General features: G+C 38.6%; 1 protein-coding gene across 7 annotated transcripts in view; it reads left to right on the top strand.

Annotated features, from left to right (window-relative positions):
• The first annotated feature begins 4,712 nt into the window (after nucleotides 1-4,712).
• MDM4 (MDM4 regulator of p53) overlaps nucleotides 4,713-18,239 on the top strand; it is a 94,224-nt gene continuing 80,697 nt past the window's right edge. For all 7 annotated transcript variants that reach the window (XR_009700579.1, XR_009700580.1, XR_009700578.1 and 4 more), the window contains exon 1: nucleotides 4,713-4,811. The gene's annotated coding sequence lies outside the window, so the exon portion shown is untranslated. The remainder of the gene's footprint in view (nucleotides 4,812-18,239) is intronic.

The raw sequence follows: 18,239 nt of genomic DNA, 5'->3' as shown, positions 1-18,239 counted from the left end.
GGGAGACTGACCTAAGAAAACGTTGCTATGATTTAAGGCTTAACATATATTTGACTGGAGTGGAGGGAGATGTAGAGAATTTGGAAAGCTGACAATATTGAGTTATTAATAATTTGGGCAAAAGAATAACTTTATCCCCTAAGCAATGGGGAACTATTAAAATTTTGACTCATTAATGTCCCAATTTCTCACTCAAAGGAACACACATTAGATTTGTTCCATTCATGTTACATTAAAAACAATAACAAGGACTACCATATTAAGTATTCTCTGTACGAATCAAATGACCAGAGCTAATCATCCACATAGGGCTAATGGTAGAATGGTTTCTAAAAGTGGCTGTGTGTAGATGGGATGTTGAGTCATCAAATTAAGAATATTAGATTGACCTTTCTTTGCTCAAAACCCTTTGATTCTTCCCTGCTACTTATTGAATAACACATGGAACTTTTTATAGCAGCATTCAAAATCCAAAATCCAGCCTGCAAATCCATCCCATGCCAGTGCCATTTAATAGAAATATAATGCAAACCACATATGCAATTTAAAATTTTCTAGTAGCCACATTAAAAAAGTAAAAAGAAGCAGATAAAATTAATTGTATACTTTATTCAACTCAATATATCAAAATATTATTTTGACATGTAATCAATACAAAATATTATTAAGATATTTTACATTATTTTTTCCTACTAAGTCTTTGAAATCTGATGTGTATTTTACACTTACAGCACATCTCCATTAGGACTAGCCACATTTCAAACCACATGTGCCTGGTGGCTATTATATTGGACAGTGTAATTCAATACAGTGCCAATCTTCTATACAGTAATCAACATTTCAATCAAAGGAGACTCTTTCTTTCTCTGGTTTTTAGACAGCCTTCTAATTCATCCTCCCTCTCCTCATTATTTATGCCATATTTCGTCAAACGACTTCTCCCACCTCTGCCTCTTGAAATCCTATTCATTCTTAAAGGCTCCATTCTTCTACAAAACCTTCAGTGATTATGTTAAATGGGAAGGAAAGATTAATTCAAGAACCTATAGACTCACAGTTTATAGATTCAATAATAGAGCCATACATTTGTTGTTCAATTTGTAATTGAAAAAGTAAAATCGGATCTCTGCATTACAACATGCACAAAAATTCACCACAGATGAGTTAAAGGCTTAAATGTGAAAAGCAAATATTTAGAACTTTTAGAAGAAAATATACAAAGTGTCTTTATGATTCATAGACAGGAAAGAACCTCTTAAATAATATACAATAAAAAAGCTATCATAAAGAAAATAATTAATAAATTTGACTTCATTAAAAAACTTCTGTTCAAAGGACAACATTCAAAAAGTGAAAACAAGCTATAGATTTGAAGATGTTATTTGTAATTCATATAATTAAGAAGGATTAATATCCAGATTATATAGGGAACTCATAAATCAATAAGAAAAAGACAAACCAATAGAAAAATGGGCAAAAGATATGGACAATTTATAGATGAGTAGTCAATAAATATGAAAAAATACTCAAACTTACTAATAATCATGGACACATAAATCAAACCACCACGAGAAATCATTTCACATCTATTTTTTAAAAACCTTGTTATTATACAAGTGTTGGCGAAAATGTGAAGCAACAGAATCCTTATACACTCCTTTCAGGAGTGTATACTTCTACAATCACTTTGGAAAGCACTTTATCACAATCTAATTGAGTTGATAATGTGTATATTACCCAATAATTCTACTCCCTAAAGTACACACGGAGACATGTACAAGAATGTTGATAGCAGCATTGTTTGTAGAGCAAACAATAGGAAACACCTAAATATTTGTCAAAGGAAGAAAGAGATGGGATAAAAAAAATGGTGGTGCATTCATTACTGTTATGGGCTGAATTGTGTCCTCTCAAAATTCATATGTTGAAGTTCTAAGCCCCAGTACCTCAGAATGTGACTCTATTTGCAAATAGGCCCTTTATAGAGATGATTAAGGGAAAATGAGGTCATACAGGTGGGCCCTAATCCAATATGGCTGATGTCTTTATGAGAAAAGGAGATTAGGACACAGACAATGTGCAGACAGAGGGACAAACATGAAGACAAATTTAAAAAAATTTTAAAGCATAAAATATTTGAAAGGAATATATACAGGTATATAACTTAAAAGTCTAAAGAAATGCATGGCAGGGGTAAGTACCAAACTCAGGATAATGGTTCCCTCTGCAGTTGAAGGAGGGAGATGCCATCGGAGAAGGGACTGTGGGGAACTTTTTTGTATAGGTAAAGTATTGTTCTATAGGAAGAATGGTGGGGAAAAGGAAATCATATTCTTCATTATACCTTTTTGTATGTCTGAAGTAACTCCTTATAACTTTTAAAAAAATTTATTTATTTTTGGCTGCATTGGGTCTTTGTTGCTGCATGCAGTCTTTCTCTAGCTGCGGTGAGAGGGGGCTACTCTTCGTTGTGGTGCGCGGGCTTCTCACTGTGGTGGCCTCTCACCCGTTTTGGAGAACGGGCTCTAGGTGCACAGGCTTCAGTAGTTGGGGCGCACGGGCCCAGTTGCCCCATGGCATGTGGGATCTTCCCGGATCAGGGCTCGAACCCGTGTCCGCTGCATTAGCAGGCAGATTCTCAGCCACTGCACCACCAGGGAAGCCCACTCCTTACAACTTTTAAGAAAGGCTCTAGACCAATAACACTGGCTTCTAATTCCTTTAAAGCTGCAATGGGCCTTAGAAAAGTCATCTGATTCAGCCATTTTATGTTACAGATTGGGAAACTGAAGACCTGTGTAACTTTCTCGTTTCTAGAAGAGCTAGACTAAACCCAGATTTCCTGTTTCTTTATTGAATAAATGGTTTGTGAGCACAGTTCTTAGACAAGGAAGCGGTGATCACTGAGTCAGTTATGAGCTTGTTAAGCCAATTTCATTTTCTTTTTTGGCAAGATTACTTGACTGGTAGAAGAAATACTATAGTTATGATTTGTTTTCATGATAGCAAGTCATTTAATGAAGTTTTATGAACTCCTTGGGAAAGGTCAGAGAAATGTTTCCAGATGTTGACCTCTAGTAGGTGGGATAATTGGTTTAAGAACAACCCTAGAAGAGGAACAATTAATCATGAATCAGAGTCAACCATGAGGGGAAAAGCTCTATTCTTAATCATGCCCTATTCAACATATTTACCAAGGCTTTAAATGAAAATAAGTTAGGTATGTTAATCAACAATTTGCAAAATGCAAAAGTGAAAGAGCTAATCTCTCCTGACACTCCAGGCAAGGCTAACTGCAGCTCATCATTGCACTTATCACATTCTCTTTACCTGGACAGTCTGAGGCCTCCTCTAGGCAGATTCCTAGGATTGTTTTAGAATCCTCTACATTGGTGCTTGGCACACAGCAGATATTCAACAAATACTTGTCGACAAACTGAATTGCATGACAGGATCACAATTCCAAGAGTCCAGGAGACAATAGGAAAGGACCTAAAGTAACGAGGTACTATTTAAAAGATACAAAACAAACTCCTGTTTGGGATTTTTTCAAAAATTAAAATTAATTGCAGAAAAAGAGAGGAGAAATAGTTGACAGTGGTTCACCTAAAAAAGCTCTCTGGGAGCAACTGTGAAAAAAGAATTAATTCTTCAGCTCATTTACAGAACTCTGGATCTCCACCTAAGTCGGAGGTTATGCCAGAAATAGAGCAAGGTGCAATGTGCAAATTAAGAGAGGTCATTGCCCCATTTTATTTTGCATGGGTGTGTATCTGGTTCTGGGAGCCACATTTTAAATAAGACAAAGAGGTACTTGTTCAGAAGGGTGGCAAGGGGGCTTGAAGCCATGGCAAATAAATAGTTGAAGGTTCTGAGGGGATTTTCAGCCTGCAGAAAAACAGAAGAGAGGGTTAGAGATGCGACATTGTAACTGTCTGCAAAAAAACCCAATAGTACTTATATTGGAAAGAATAAAGCCTTACTCTTCTCCAAACTGCAGAACTGAAACCAAGAGAAATGGCAAAATAACGTATTTCAGCCCAGAAATTCCTCTAACACCTAGAATCATCCTAAAATAAACGAAATAAGGTATTGGGGGGAGGTCATGCCAGTTGGCACTGGCAGAGGTTGAAGACAGCCTGCCTGAGAGGTTTGAAGGTACTTTTGTATTGGGAGAAAGCAGGCTAGATGACCTGGTTGTGTGATCCAAATAAGCTCCACCTCATTGTCCTTTGCATCTCTCTTTTAGCATTTCTTGTAGTGATTCGTGTATATACTAGGCTTATTCTCACCCAATTAGTGACAACACTAGGATGCTGCTTCTCCGCTCCAGCCACCTCTGGGGAGTAAGAATGAATAAGTTAACACTGAGAAACAGAGGGATTGGCTTTTCAGCTTTCTGAAGAGCTGAAAAGGTGGCCTCTGATTATGCTGTTAGCGTTCTCCCCTCCCTGTTTTTTGATCTCCCAGGACATGTTTATGAATATCACAAGACCCTGCAATTTCCTCAAAAGTTCTCTCTTGAAACCTCACAACTCTTAGTGGTGCAGGTCCTGCGACTCTCTTTCCCCGGACTGGATCTACTCTATGGTAGGGACGGCTCAGCCTTCTGGCTCTCTAGCCATCCAGTTGGCCCATCTATGGTTTCTGGAGGCCTCACCGGAAGCTCTTATGGGAGATGGGTTGGCGAGGCCGGAAATTGCGCCCTCACTGCTCGCCGTTTCAAAATGCTGCTGGGGCCTTAGGGCCTGTGACTGACGCCCCCTCCCCCCCGGGCTCTGCGGGGGAGCGACTCATGGAGCGGCCGTAAGGTGTGGCTTTTGGGTTTAGTCGGCGGGGTGCCGGGAGGCCGGGGGTGGGAAGTGGAGAGTGGGGAGCGGGCGCGGCGCGGCCAGTTCTGCAGGCCCCGGAGCCGGGGTAGCCGGCGGGAGGAGCTAGAGGCGTGGGTGGCGGCGTGGGGACGGTCGCACAGGGCGGAAGAAGGGCTGGTGGGGGAAGGGTTATAAGATGAGAATCAGCAGAGGACAAAAATGGAGGTGGAGTGACGTGATGCAGGTCGGCCAACAGGTTACAAACCAAATCGAAATAGATTGACGATGCTTAATTGGACGCAAAATATGAGGATGACTGAGGCACTTTGGAGGAAAGGTGGGAAAGAGGGAGGCGGAGAGAGTGACACTGAGATGTCTTCAAGATTTTAAGGTAGTAATTTTCAGGGCTGCGGACCATCTGTCTCAGAGGCACTTGAGTGCTTGTTTGAAGAATGCTCATTTGGGGGCCACACCCAGACTTCCGCTAACAGAATATCAGGAGCTGGGGCTCGGGAATATGTATTTTAATCAGCACATTTCCCAATTGATTCTTGTACACCCTCGAGTTTGAAAACCACTGTTTTAAAGCGACACCCGGAGGAAAGGCTGCTTCTGTTTTCCTTCATCCGGGAGGATCTGTTAGTTACGAAGCTGCTCCATTCTTTGGGATGTTGGCACGGGGAACAAGTATCAAAGATAACTTGGTACCTTTAGGTATTAAATTTTACTACATCTCAGTTTGGGTTTAGTCCCCTCCCTCCTCATACATTCCTGCTATGAAAAGTTAATTTAGTTTAGAAGTATTTATTTCGGAATATTTTGTTTCACAGTACGGTCAGGATCACAATTTTTTATTTTAAAGTTTTTAAAAACACTAAATTACTACTTGCCTGTTGTTAAAAAGAAAAATAAGCACACAGTACAGAAGTGTGTAAAGTTAACTGTCCATTAGCGTGTCCCTAACCTGTCCCCTCCTCAAGCTAGCTACCCTTAACTGCTTGGTATTATGTCCTTCCTGACTTTTTCCACACATATTCGCATTTTTAAACAACAGTGGGGTCATTTTGTGTGTACTGTTCTGTACCTTAAGTTTTTCAAATAACATCAGGGACAGCTTTCCATAAAGTATACATATAATACTTTCTTTTAAGGGCTTGCGTAGTATTGAATTACAGGGTTGTACAAGAATTTCTTTAACCAGCTCCCCATTGATGGATTTTTAGGTTGTTTCCTAGCATATTGTTTGTTTTGCAAACTGCTGGAGCATACTCTTGCTACACACTTCACCTTTTTAGATGTGTAACAGACCTTGTAAGAACTAAAACAACATCTGAATGGTAGTTTCTTTTTTAAAAGAAAACAGTTGGTTTTATTACTTTTACATATTTAGTTGAAAGACAATCAGACTGGTGTTTAGTAGAGGTCCTTAGGGCTTTAAAGAATTGATAAGAATGATTAGTTCTGCTGACTTCTGACAAGAAGCTTTTATTTTAATTAGCCTTTAAATCACAGTTATCTTCAAAGGTAGAGATTTGAAGAAGAGGTGTAGGAGTCTTTTGGACTAAATGTAGGGTAAAAACCACTCTTCTGTTATCATTGAGAGATGTATAAGACTGTTCCTGCTCTCTATGATTTCAGTCCAGTAGGGGACACACATAAAAACATAAATATAATGTTGTGAGTGTTTTAATAGAGGTGCTCTGGTGTCATCAGCTTCCTTTGGGGAGTCAGAAAAGCCTTGACCAAGGAGGTAACTGGAATAGGATTTCCAAGATTACTAGTTTTTTCAAGATACAATAGATAAACACATGGAATTTTGGTCATTTCTTACACATTTGCTGTGTACCATTCCATAAGGTAATTAAAACCTAATGTTTTAATTTAATATTGTTTTTTCTATTTTCCCACCTTTTTAATGAAATATTTTAAAGTTTCACAGATGTGTCATTTTATTTACCTTTAAATATGTCAGGATGTAGCTCTTATCAGGTTAGGATTTTTAAAAAATTTACCACTGTGCCTTTCTACTACCATTTACAGCTTCTTTTTTTTTTTTTTTTAACATCTTTATTGGAGTATAATTGCTTTACAATGGTGTGTTAGTTTCTGCTTTATAACAAAGTGAATCAGTTATACACAGCTTCTTAATAGTATCTAATACCTAGTACATAATTCAAAATTTCCTGATTGTTTAGGAAAAAATGACATTTTACAGATGGCTTGTTTGAATTAGGACTTGAACAAGGTCCACACATTGTATTAGGGTAGTGTTTTTTAAGTCTCTATAACAGTCTGTCCACTTCAACAATAATGCTGCACCCAAGACCCTGTAGAATTTCCTACATTCTGGATTTGGCTAATTGCCTGCTTTTAGTATTGTTTACTTATTCCTCCACCCTCCATTTTTTCCCCCTACAAACACATATTAGTTAGATCTAGAAGCTTGATTAGATTTGGATTGGGGGTGGGGGGCCAAGAATACTTCATAGGAGGTACTGGGTGCTTCCTGTTGCTTCACACAGGAAGTACACGATGTGTGAATGCTGCTCTTTCTAGAGATAAATTTGGTCAGTGGGTCAAATGCTGTAAGGCTGCTCAATGTGTTTTTAAGTCCCCTCTTCCCCCAACCTTTCACTTATATGGTTTTAACACCTATTAATGATTGTTGAGGAGATGACATTTAACTGGAGACTGGAAGGTTTAGGATGAGTCAGTCTTGTACAGAACTGTGTTCAAAATGAAGGAACTATGTGTGCAGAGGCTCTGTTTGAGAAACTAAGAGATCAGTGTGGATGAGGTGCAGGGAGTGTGGGGAAGAGCAGTGTAAGTTGGAAAGACTGGCAAGGTGCTGAGGGCCTAGGCTCTTTATTTTTCGAACAGTAGCAAGCAGTGGAGCAGGGCCTGGCAGGGTAGGATTGTTTATTTTATTTTGGTTTTTTAATCCTTCTGGCTGTAGTGTGGAGTTTGGATTGAAGTGGGGTTAGAGAAACAGTTAAGAGTCTATTGCAGTGACACAGGCAAGAAATAACATTTTTTGATTTGGGGAATTGGTGAAGATGAAGAGAGGGCGTGGTTTTGAAAGATTTAGGAGTTAAAATCCATAAAGTTTGATGATGTGATAATGGGGGAAGAGGAAGAGATCAAGATGACTCTAACTTTCTGGTTTGAGAAACTGAATGTAAAAGGATAAGCTTTAGTCTTGGGCAAGTTATTTGACTTCTTTAAGCCTCAGTTTTCTGTATTAAGGAGAGACTAACAGTACCTAACCCTGTTGCACTCAAAACAGATTCCAGGTGGAAAAGGGACAAGATCTTGCTTTGGGTTCAGAGCCCATCAACTGACTTCATTTCTCACATACATCTGAGAACAGTTCCTTTCCTCATGATATTTTTCTCTGCTATTCTTTCCAGTGTTCTCCCATTTTAAAATCCTCCCACTGCTGTTGCCATTCCCTCTCATTCCTCCTCTGCCTTGCAATCAAAAGTAATTTGTCCTGCTCTGAACTTGTATGACCCTTAAATCAGTATCTTTTTAATGGCACAACACTTTCTACCAGATGTTAAACCCTTATTGAGGTTTAAATTCTTCAGAGCTGCCAAGCGGTCAAGTCTTGTTCCTACTAAGATGCTGAACTAGCATGACTGCTGACTCCTTTCTCTCAAATCATCCCTAGAGGGACTATAAAAGGAAAATACTGTGAGAAACAAATGGTTGATGTGGACTTTTTGAACTGCTTTGTGGGGTGGAGGTGGGGCTGGGGGGAGGGTGGGTCTTTGGCCTAGGACAGGAGTCAGCCAGGCATGGCTGTAGGAGAATAAAACCATGGAAGAAGGGAACTATTGGAATACTGCTCTAGTTGCTCTCCTGCCTCATTACCTTGGAATTACCTTTTTCTACACTTGCTGTGACTCAACCCTAGTCCAGCTCTCCTTAAGAGTAAATCAGGGCATTACAGAAGCATATACTTGTGAGGAGGAGTTGAGGAAAAAAACAAGTGATGACTGACTTTAGGCAGTCACTTCTCTGTCCCTTACCTTCTTAATTCTTAGGTCTCCCCAAATCCCTATCATAATGCTGTATCTCCCTGGGGAACAAAAGGTGAATCCTTGGTCTGAGCAGTGATTGTATGGGATGGATAGTGATTGTGGTTATCTGGTGCTTGGGATTTTCTACTTTAGTGTTCATTTCCTACCTTACTCCAGCTTACTGTGGCTGATTTTGGCTGGAATTTGGTCTTCTCCCTTATGCTTTGCCTATCAGAATAGCTGCTGTCCTCTAGGAAAAAATAACAGTGTTGAAGAGCACAGGTATTTCAAGAGAACAATATATAAGCTCCATTGGAACATAAATAATAGAATAGATGGATCAAGAGTTTAAAGTTAGGGCTTCCCTCGTGGCTCAGTGGTTAAGAGTCTGCCTGCCAGTGCAGGAGACACAGGTTCGAGCCCTGGTCCGGGAAGATCCCACATGCCGTGGAGCAACTAAGCCCATGCGCCATGACTACTGAGCCTGTGTGCCACAACTACTGAGCCTGCGTGCTACAACTACTTAAGCCCGTACGCCTAGAGCCCGTGCTCTGCAACAAGAGAAGCCACCACAATGAGTAGCCCTCGCTCGCCGCAACTAGAGAAAGCCTGCGCACAGCAACGAAGACCCAATGCAGCCAAAAATAAATAAATAAAATAAATAAATTTAAAAAAAAAGTTTAAAGTTAGACTGATAATCATTCTAGAAGAAGTAGGGATGATATTAGCAACTTGAAACAAGCATAAGCGGAGGCTGATAGAACCAAGCAGAAATAGTAGGCTTGAAAAATACAGTGGTTGAAATAAAGAACATCACATCAGATGGATGTAACAGAATGGATACAATTGAGTGAAGTAGAATTCTAGATTGAGGAAATCTCCCAGAACAAAGGAGAAAAGGACAAAGAAAAAAAATATATAAATGAAAAGTTAAAAGATAAGGAGAATAGATGTAGAGGTACTCACATCTGAATAATAGGAATCTTAGAGAAATAAGAATGAAAAGGAGGAAGTATTGAAGAAATAATGGAAAAATAGTTCTCTTTTAGAATTAAAAAGGAAAAAGAAAGTCCCCAGATGGAAGGGTTTTTTAGAGTGCTAAAAATAAGAGGTCAGGGAAAACTCACTTCTAGACACATTATAGTGAAATTTAAGTGTATCACAGCAAAAGAAAATTGTAGGAGCCTCAGAGAGAATGAACAGAGCACACACAAAGGAGCAAAAATTGAATTGACATAAGAGTTTTGAACAACATCGCTAAATGCAAGAAGACAAAAGAGTGTTTTTAGGGTTTTGTAGGGAAACTTAGAGTTTTATACCTAACCACATTTATTTAAATAGGAGGGGATGATACAGATATTTTCAGGCATATGAAGTATTGGAAGCCTTGCCACCTAAAGGCCCACATTGAAGACAGTTCTAGAAGTACTGAGAGATTCAAATCCAGAAAATGTTACAAGAGATATATGAAATAAAGGTAATCAGATATGTTGTTATCATTTATTGTTGTAAAGGCTAAGGCCAAAGGGGAAAAAAAAAGAGAGAAAAGGAAAATTCAAGAGAGAGAAAAAGATATCTACTGCAGAATTTAAAGTCCAAATGATATCGTGCTAAAGTTCGTATCTTATTAGCAAGGAGACAGAGATACAATTTTAAGAAAGGTAAAAGGAAGAGTAAAAGGAAGAGTAGGACAAACTGCAATGCTAAATTAAGATGGTAGAGACAGGGACTTCCCTGGTGGTCCAGTGGTTAAGACTCAGAGCTCCCAGTGCAGGGGCTGGGGTTTGATCCCTGGTCAGGGAACTAGATCCCACATGACACAACTGAAAGATCCCAAGTTCCACAACTAAGACCTGGTGCAGCCAAATAAATAAATAAATATTAAAAAAAAAAAAAAGTGGGGGAGACTTCCCTGGTGGCACAGTGGTTAAGACTCCATGCTCCCAATGCAGGGGGCCCAGGTTCCATCCCTGGTCAGGGAACTAGATGCCACATGCATGCCACAATTAAGAGTTTGCATGCTGCAACAAAGGAGCCCACGTGCTGCAACTATGGAGCTGGTGAGCCACAACTAAGGAACCCGCCCGGTGCAACCAAATAATAAATAAATATTAAAAAAAAAAAAGAAGAAAGAAACTCTTTGGAAATTCCAAAACTTGTTCTTAAAAAAGAAAAGAAAAAAGATGATAGAGACAGACTAAAAGAAAATTGGCATGACCATACTAATACAAGATAAAATATACTTTAAGACAGAATGTCTTAATTGGCATGGAAAGAAACACTACATAATTATAATCACTATATATTAATCACTCACCAAGAAGATATAGCAGTTTAAAGCGTGAATGCCTCTGATTAAAAATCCTTACAGCAGATGAAGTGAAATTGGTAGAACTACACTGGGATCAATGGAGAAATCCACCATCATGGTGGGAGATTTCATTACATCTCTTAATTAATTGTAGATCAAGCTGACAAATTGGCAGAAATAGAAGATTGTAAAAAACCAACAAGCTTAACCTAATGAACATAGAGTTTTGCACGCATTTAGTATGGAATTGATCATCAACTAGACCATGGTGAAAGCTGTAACAATTTCAAAGATCAAGTTTTATGCAGAGGGTGATTTCTCCCACTGTGCTGCTAAATTAGTGGTTAATCACAAAAACATACATTTGAGAAATACAGTATGCATATGCATAGCTATATAATTCATGGATTAAATAAATTATGGAAATTTAAAAATACCTACAGCTGAATGAGAATGAAGACTTTATATATCAAAACCTATGAGCTGAATAAAAAAGTAGTGCTGGGGTAGGAGGGGGAAGGAATTTTTAGCCTTAAATATTCAATTATAAAAGGAGTAAACTAAGTGTCTAATTTATAATAATCAGGAAATGAAGAGAATAAATTTTTTAAAGTAGAAGAAGTAGTAAGATATGTTAAACAGTATCACGAATGGAAAGGATGCAACTGTACACTAAATAAAGATTAAAAGAATACTATCAACTATATGCCAGCAATTTTGAAGACTTAGACAAAATGGAAGAAGAAAAAAGCTTGAATAATCTAATATTTATTAAGCTAAAGCAGCAATTAAAAATCTTCCCACAGGACTTCCCTGGTGGCGCAGTGGTTAAGAATCTGCTTGCCAATGCAGGGGACACGGGTTTGAGCCCTGCTCCAGGAAGATCCCACATGCTACGGAGCAACTAAGCACTTGTGCCACAACTACTGAGCCTGTGCTCTAGAGCCCGTGAGCCACAACTGCTGAGCCCGTGTGCCACAACTACTGAAGCCCGTGCACCTAGAGCCTGTGCTCTGCACCAAAGAGAAGCCACCACAATGAGAAGCCTGTGCACCACAACGAAGAGTAGCCCTTGCTCGCTGCAGCTAGAGAAAGACCGCACACAGCAGCGAAGACCTAACGTAGCCATAAATAAATACATACATACATACATAAATCTTTCCACAAAGAAAGCACTGGGTTTTTTAAGTTTTATAGGTGAGGTCAGAAATCTTTCAAAGACTAGAAATCTCAATTTTGTTGTAGAATTTTTTTTTCAGGCAATAGACAAATAGGGACTAAACAATTTATTCTGTTAGGCCAGCTAACCCTGACATCCAAATGAGACAAAAACTTGACAGTGGAAAATAACAGACTTATTTCATTCACTAGTAGAGACTTTACAACCTAAACAAAATATTAGCAAATCAAAACCAACAGTATGCAAAAAAGGATAATATCCAAAACCAAGTTGGATTTATCTCAGGTGTGCAAGGATTTCTATATTAGAAAATCCATAAATGAAATTCAAAATTTACCACATTAATAGATTAAAAAACCAAAAAAATCATGATCGTTTTAATAGGTGCAGAAAAAGCATTTTCTAAATCACTCTTCCATGATATAATCCTTTTTTTAAAAAAATTTTATTTTGAAGTATAGTTGATTTACAATGTTGTGTTAGTTTCAGGTGTACAACACAGTCATTCAGTTATATATATATTCTTTTTCAGATTCTTTTCCCTTACTGGTTATTACAAAATACTGAGTATAGTTCCCTGTGCTATACAGTGGGGCCTTGTTATCTATTTTGTATGTAGTAGTGTGTATGTCCATGATATATTCTTTTTTTTTTTAACCACATTAAAAAAAAATTTATTTGGTTGCACTGGGTCTTAGTTGCGGCAGGTGGGCTCCTTAGTTGTGTCATTCACACTCTTAGTTGCAGCATGTATATGGGATCTGGTTCCCTGACCAGGGATCAAACCCTGACCCCCCTGCATTGGGAACTTGGGGTTTTATCCACTGTGCCACTAGGGAGGTCCCCATGATATATTCTTAATGAGGAGCAAAAGGAACCCTTCCAAAATGATAAAGAATAGCTATAAGAAAAAAATAGAGAAAACATGTTATGTAGGGAAACATTAGAAGCACTCCCTTTAAAATCAGAGACAAAAATGTCTGATACCATGTGTACTCAACATTGTATTGACAGTCCTAAACAGTAATGTAAGACGAGTAGAAGAAATTAGTGGCACAAGAATTGGAAAGGAAGGAATAAAGTTTTATCTGCAGGTGATATGGTCATTTACATAGAAAACAGAAGGATCCACAGACAAATTATTAAAAATAATTATGTAAGTTTAGCAGGTGACTGGATATAAGATTATTGAAAGTCACTTGTATTTCTGTACGTATGCAAAAACCACTAAAAAATAATGAAAGAGAAGGCATCACAGTAGTATCAATATCAACTTTAGAAATCAGTCTAACACAAATGTGCTAGACCTCTAAAGGGAAAATTGTACAACTTTTCTAAGAGAGATTAAATAAGATCTTAATAGAGGAATATGTCATGTTAATGAATTGAAAAACAGTTTGATCTATATAGTAAATGTAATTTCATTCATAATCCCAAGAGAGATTTTCATGGAACTTGATGATGCTAAATTTTATATAGAAGAGTTAAGGACCCAAGAATAGCTGGTCACTTCTAAAAAGGAACGGGAGGGGAAGACTTGCCCTGTGGGATAGCAAGACTCCTGATAAGATATAAGAATTAAGATAGTGTCAGGGGCTTCCCTGGTGGAGCAGTGGTTAAGAATCTGCCTGCCAATGCAGGGGACACAGGTTCAAGCCCTGGTCCGGGAAGATCCCACATGCTGCGGAGCAACTAAGCCCGTGAGTCACAACTACTGAGCCTGCGCTTTAGAGCCCGCAAGCCACTACTACTGAAGCCCACACACCTAGAGCCTGTGCTCTGCAACAAGAGAAGCCCCAAAGAGTAGCCTCCGCTCGCTGCAACTAGAGAAAAGCCCGCGTGCAGCAACGAAGACCCAACACAGCCAAAAAAACTTTAAAAAATAAATTAAAAAAAAAAAAGTGTCAAATTGTATAGACAGGACGATCAAACCAGTGGACTAGAATAGAAAACTCATAAACACCCATGCATGTTGATACACAACAAAGGTGGCTGTCAATCAAGAAGGTCATGTTCAATAAATTGAGCTGGGAAAAAATGGCCATCCATATAGAAAAAGAATAAAACTGACCTCTAAAAAGAAAAAAGTCAACTCTAGACGGATTAAGGGTTTAAATGTCATAAACAAAAATTTTAAAGTTTTAGTAGACATCCCCCTCCCCCCCCCCACAAATCTTAGTAGAAAGTCTAGGTGAAAATGAGACCTTGGAGAGTGAAAGATTGTTTAAGCCAGGCAGAGATCATTGACTAAAAAATAGAAGATTGATAAATATAAATTTTTAAAATTAAGCTTTTGCTCAAAAAGATTTTTCCACCTTCTAGAAAATAGAAAGGACATTAAAAATTGGGAGAAGATATTTGCAGGACATCCAATTGACAAAGGGTTAATATTAAAAATATATAAAGAACTATTACAAATCAGTAAGTATAACAAAATCAATTAGAAAAGTGTGTAAGTGACAAGAACACATTTCACAGAAGAGGAAACATATGGCTGATAAGCATGTAAAGAGATAGCATCATTAGTGATCAGGGAACTGTAGACCAAGCCCATACCTATTTGATTGGGAAAAATTAAAAAGTCTTAAGACATCAGATGTTGGAAAGGAGATAGATTCACAGGGTATCTTATACATTGCTGATAGGATTATAAATTGGTGCAAACACTTTGAGGACAGTTTGGTGTCAGATCCTAAAGTTGAATATTCATATATGCTATAACCCAGCAATCTGTCTTGTAGATATGCCCACGAGATACTTTTTGGCACATGTAGAAGAACGTTAATAGCACTAATGATAGTGAAAGCCTAGAAACAACTCAAATGTCCATCACACACTGGAAATATACAGCAAAGTAAATAAAGAATAAAATATGCTATGACATGGATGAACATTGAAAACATTATGCTAAATGAAATAAGCCAGACGCAAGGACAAATATTTTATGATTTCATTTATATGAGGTACCTAGAATGGGCATATTCATAGAGACAGAAAGTAGGGTAGTGGTTACCAGGGTCTGGGGAGAGGGGATAGTGAGTTATTGTTTTATGAGTACAGAGTTTCAGTTTGCGGTGATGAAAAAGTTCTGGAGGTGGATAGTGGTGATGGTGTACAACATTGTGAATGTACTTCATGTCACTGAATTGTAAATTTAAAAATGGTAATGGGGTAAGGAAGGGAAGGACTGGGAGTTTGGGATTAGCAGATGCAAATTATTATATATAGGATGGATAAACAACAAGGTCCTACTGTATAGCACAGGGAACTGTATTCAATATCCTGTGATAAACCATAATGGAAAAGAATATGAAAAAGAATTTATATATGTATAACCAAGTCACTTTGCTGTACAGCAGAAATTAAACACAACATTGTAAGTCAACTATTCTTCAATAAAATTTTAAAAAACGGTAAATTTTATGTTATATGAAGGAACTCAAGTGATACGAAAGTAGGAATTTATTTTAGTGAAACAAAAATGCCTAAAATTACATATAACATACTTCCTTTTTTGTGAGTTAAAAGCAGCTAAACTGAAAATATGTACTTTTTAGGATTCCATTTTGGTGCAGTAAAGTGCATAAAAAGGAAGGGAAGAAAATCAAAACAGAATTCAGGATGATTGTTGGGAGGAGGCAGGGGAATGGGAGGGGGAATCTTATGGGTAAATATAGACTGTTGCCAGAGTCCTAGTTTGTGGATGTTTATTGCATTATTAAGAAAACTCAAGTAAAAGTGGGCCATGTGTGGATGAACAATGAGAGTATGTATTGAAGGAAAGAATTGTGATTAATTCTGTGTACTTGAAGTCTAATGGGAAAAAAATATTGCTAAGTGGGGACTTCAGAGCTGTTCTGAGTTTAAAATCTTGACTTCAGCAGTTTACTAATTGTGTGATCTTGGGCAAATAATGTCCCTGTGCTTCTCTTGCTTCATTTATAAAGTAAGGATAATAATAGTGCCTACATCATAGGATTATTTAAGTATTAAACGGATTAATATATGTGCTGGTACAGATTAAGCTCTATATAAGTCTTCGCCATTTATTTCTTATGATGCTATGTGCTGAGTTCTGTGGGATGAACATCCCATTCTATGCGTTGGTTCTGGTGGTCTCACTTGTAGTCTGTCATGTAGCTGGAGTTAGGTGTCACCTGAGGCTGGAATGTCCCAAGATGTGTGATGCTTTGGAGGGTATGGTTGGAAAGCTGAGCTCAGCTGGATGACTGAACCTCTCCATGTGGCCTTTCTGTGTGGTCTCCAGTAGAGTAGCCAGTTGGGAGATGTGGTTCATTGGGGGCCATTTTTGGAAACTGTCCAAACTATTATTAATATTTGTATCCATCATGTTGTTCTACTATGTACATAATTGACAGTTTAGGCACTGGGGATATATTAATGAACAAATAAATAGAAATCCCTCCCCACTTACAGCTTATGTTTTACATGATGAAAATTAAAATGTATATAGTGTGTTGGTTGGTAACAAGGACAGTGAAGAAAAGAAGAATAAAGCAGGGAAGGAGATAGGGAATACTGGGGGTTGGGAGTTGCAGTTTTTAAAATGTGTGGTCACATTTAAAATGTGTGGCCTCATTGATAAAATGACATTTTGAGCAAAGACAAAAGGAGGAGGTTAGGAGCCAGAGGGGCAAGGGTGGAAGCAAGAAAACCTTTAGGAGCTAAGGCAGTTCAGAGATGGGCAGTTTGGTTAGTGTAGTAATAACGGAGGTAGTGAGAAATGGTTTGATTTTGGATATACATTGAAGATAGAGCTTCAGAATTTATTCATAGACTGGGTGTGAAGTGTGAGGAAAAAAAAGGAATCGAGGATAGCTTCAAGGTCATTGACCTGAGCAACTGGAAGGATGGAGCTGCCATTTAATGAGATGGGGGAGACTATAGCACTAGCAGGTTTAGGGAGTTGAGGTGTTTTTTGTTTTTGTTTAATTTTTTAATTTTATTTAATTTTTTTTTATACAGCAGGTTCTTATTAGTCATCAATTTAATACACATCAGTGTATACATGTCAATCCCAATCGCCCAATTCATCACATCACCCCCCCCCCCCCGCCGCTTTCCCCCCTTGGTGTCCATATGTTTGTTCTCAAGATGAGGTTTTTTTGTTTTTTGTTTTTAATAAGGTTTGAAATGCCAGTTAAAAGCTAGCTGCTTTAAAATGACAAATTATGGGACTTCCCTCGTGGCACAGTGGTTAAGAATCTGCCTGCCAGTGCAGGGGACACAGGTTCGAGTCCTGGTCCAGGAAGATCCCACATGCCACGGAGCAACTAACTAAGCCCGTGTGCCACAACTACTGAGCCTGTGTGCGACAACTACTGAAGCCCAAGCACCTAGAGCCTGTGCTCCAACACAAGAGAAGCCACTGCAATGAGAAACCCATGCACCGCAATGAAGAGTAGCCCCCGCTCGCCGCAACTAGAGAAAGCCCACGAGTAGCAACGAAGACCCAGCGCAGCCAAAAAATAAACAAACAAATAAATAAATTTACAAAAAAACCCTACAAGTTATGCTTGTATCCTGTTTGACTTCCCATTTTGGAGCAAGGGAAGCTGATAGAAGTGTTGCAGGAAAGAGAGTGGGGCATGAGAGGATGGTCATGTCCCAGGTCTCAGGCAAGTCTGAGTATGGGTTCTTGGCTTCGCGCAGGAAAGAATTCAAGAGCAAGCCGTAGTAAAATGAAAGATGATTTATTCAGGGAGAAACACACTCCGTAGACAGAGTGTGGGCCATCTCGGAAGGTGAGAGAGGCACCAGGGTATGGGGTTGTCAGTTTTTATAGGGGTGGGTAATATCATAGGCTAATGAGTGGGAGGAGTATTCCAGCTATTTTGGGGAAGGGGTGGGGATTTCCAGGAATTGGGCCACCACCTACTTTTTGACCTTTA

Source organism: Eubalaena glacialis, chromosome 3 (assembly GCF_028564815.1).
Source record: "Eubalaena glacialis isolate mEubGla1 chromosome 3, mEubGla1.1.hap2.+ XY, whole genome shotgun sequence".
Taxonomy (NCBI): Eukaryota; Metazoa; Chordata; class Mammalia; order Artiodactyla; family Balaenidae; genus Eubalaena; species Eubalaena glacialis.
Note: the sequence above shows the minus strand (reverse complement) of the source record. Positions and strands in the feature narration are given on the sequence as shown.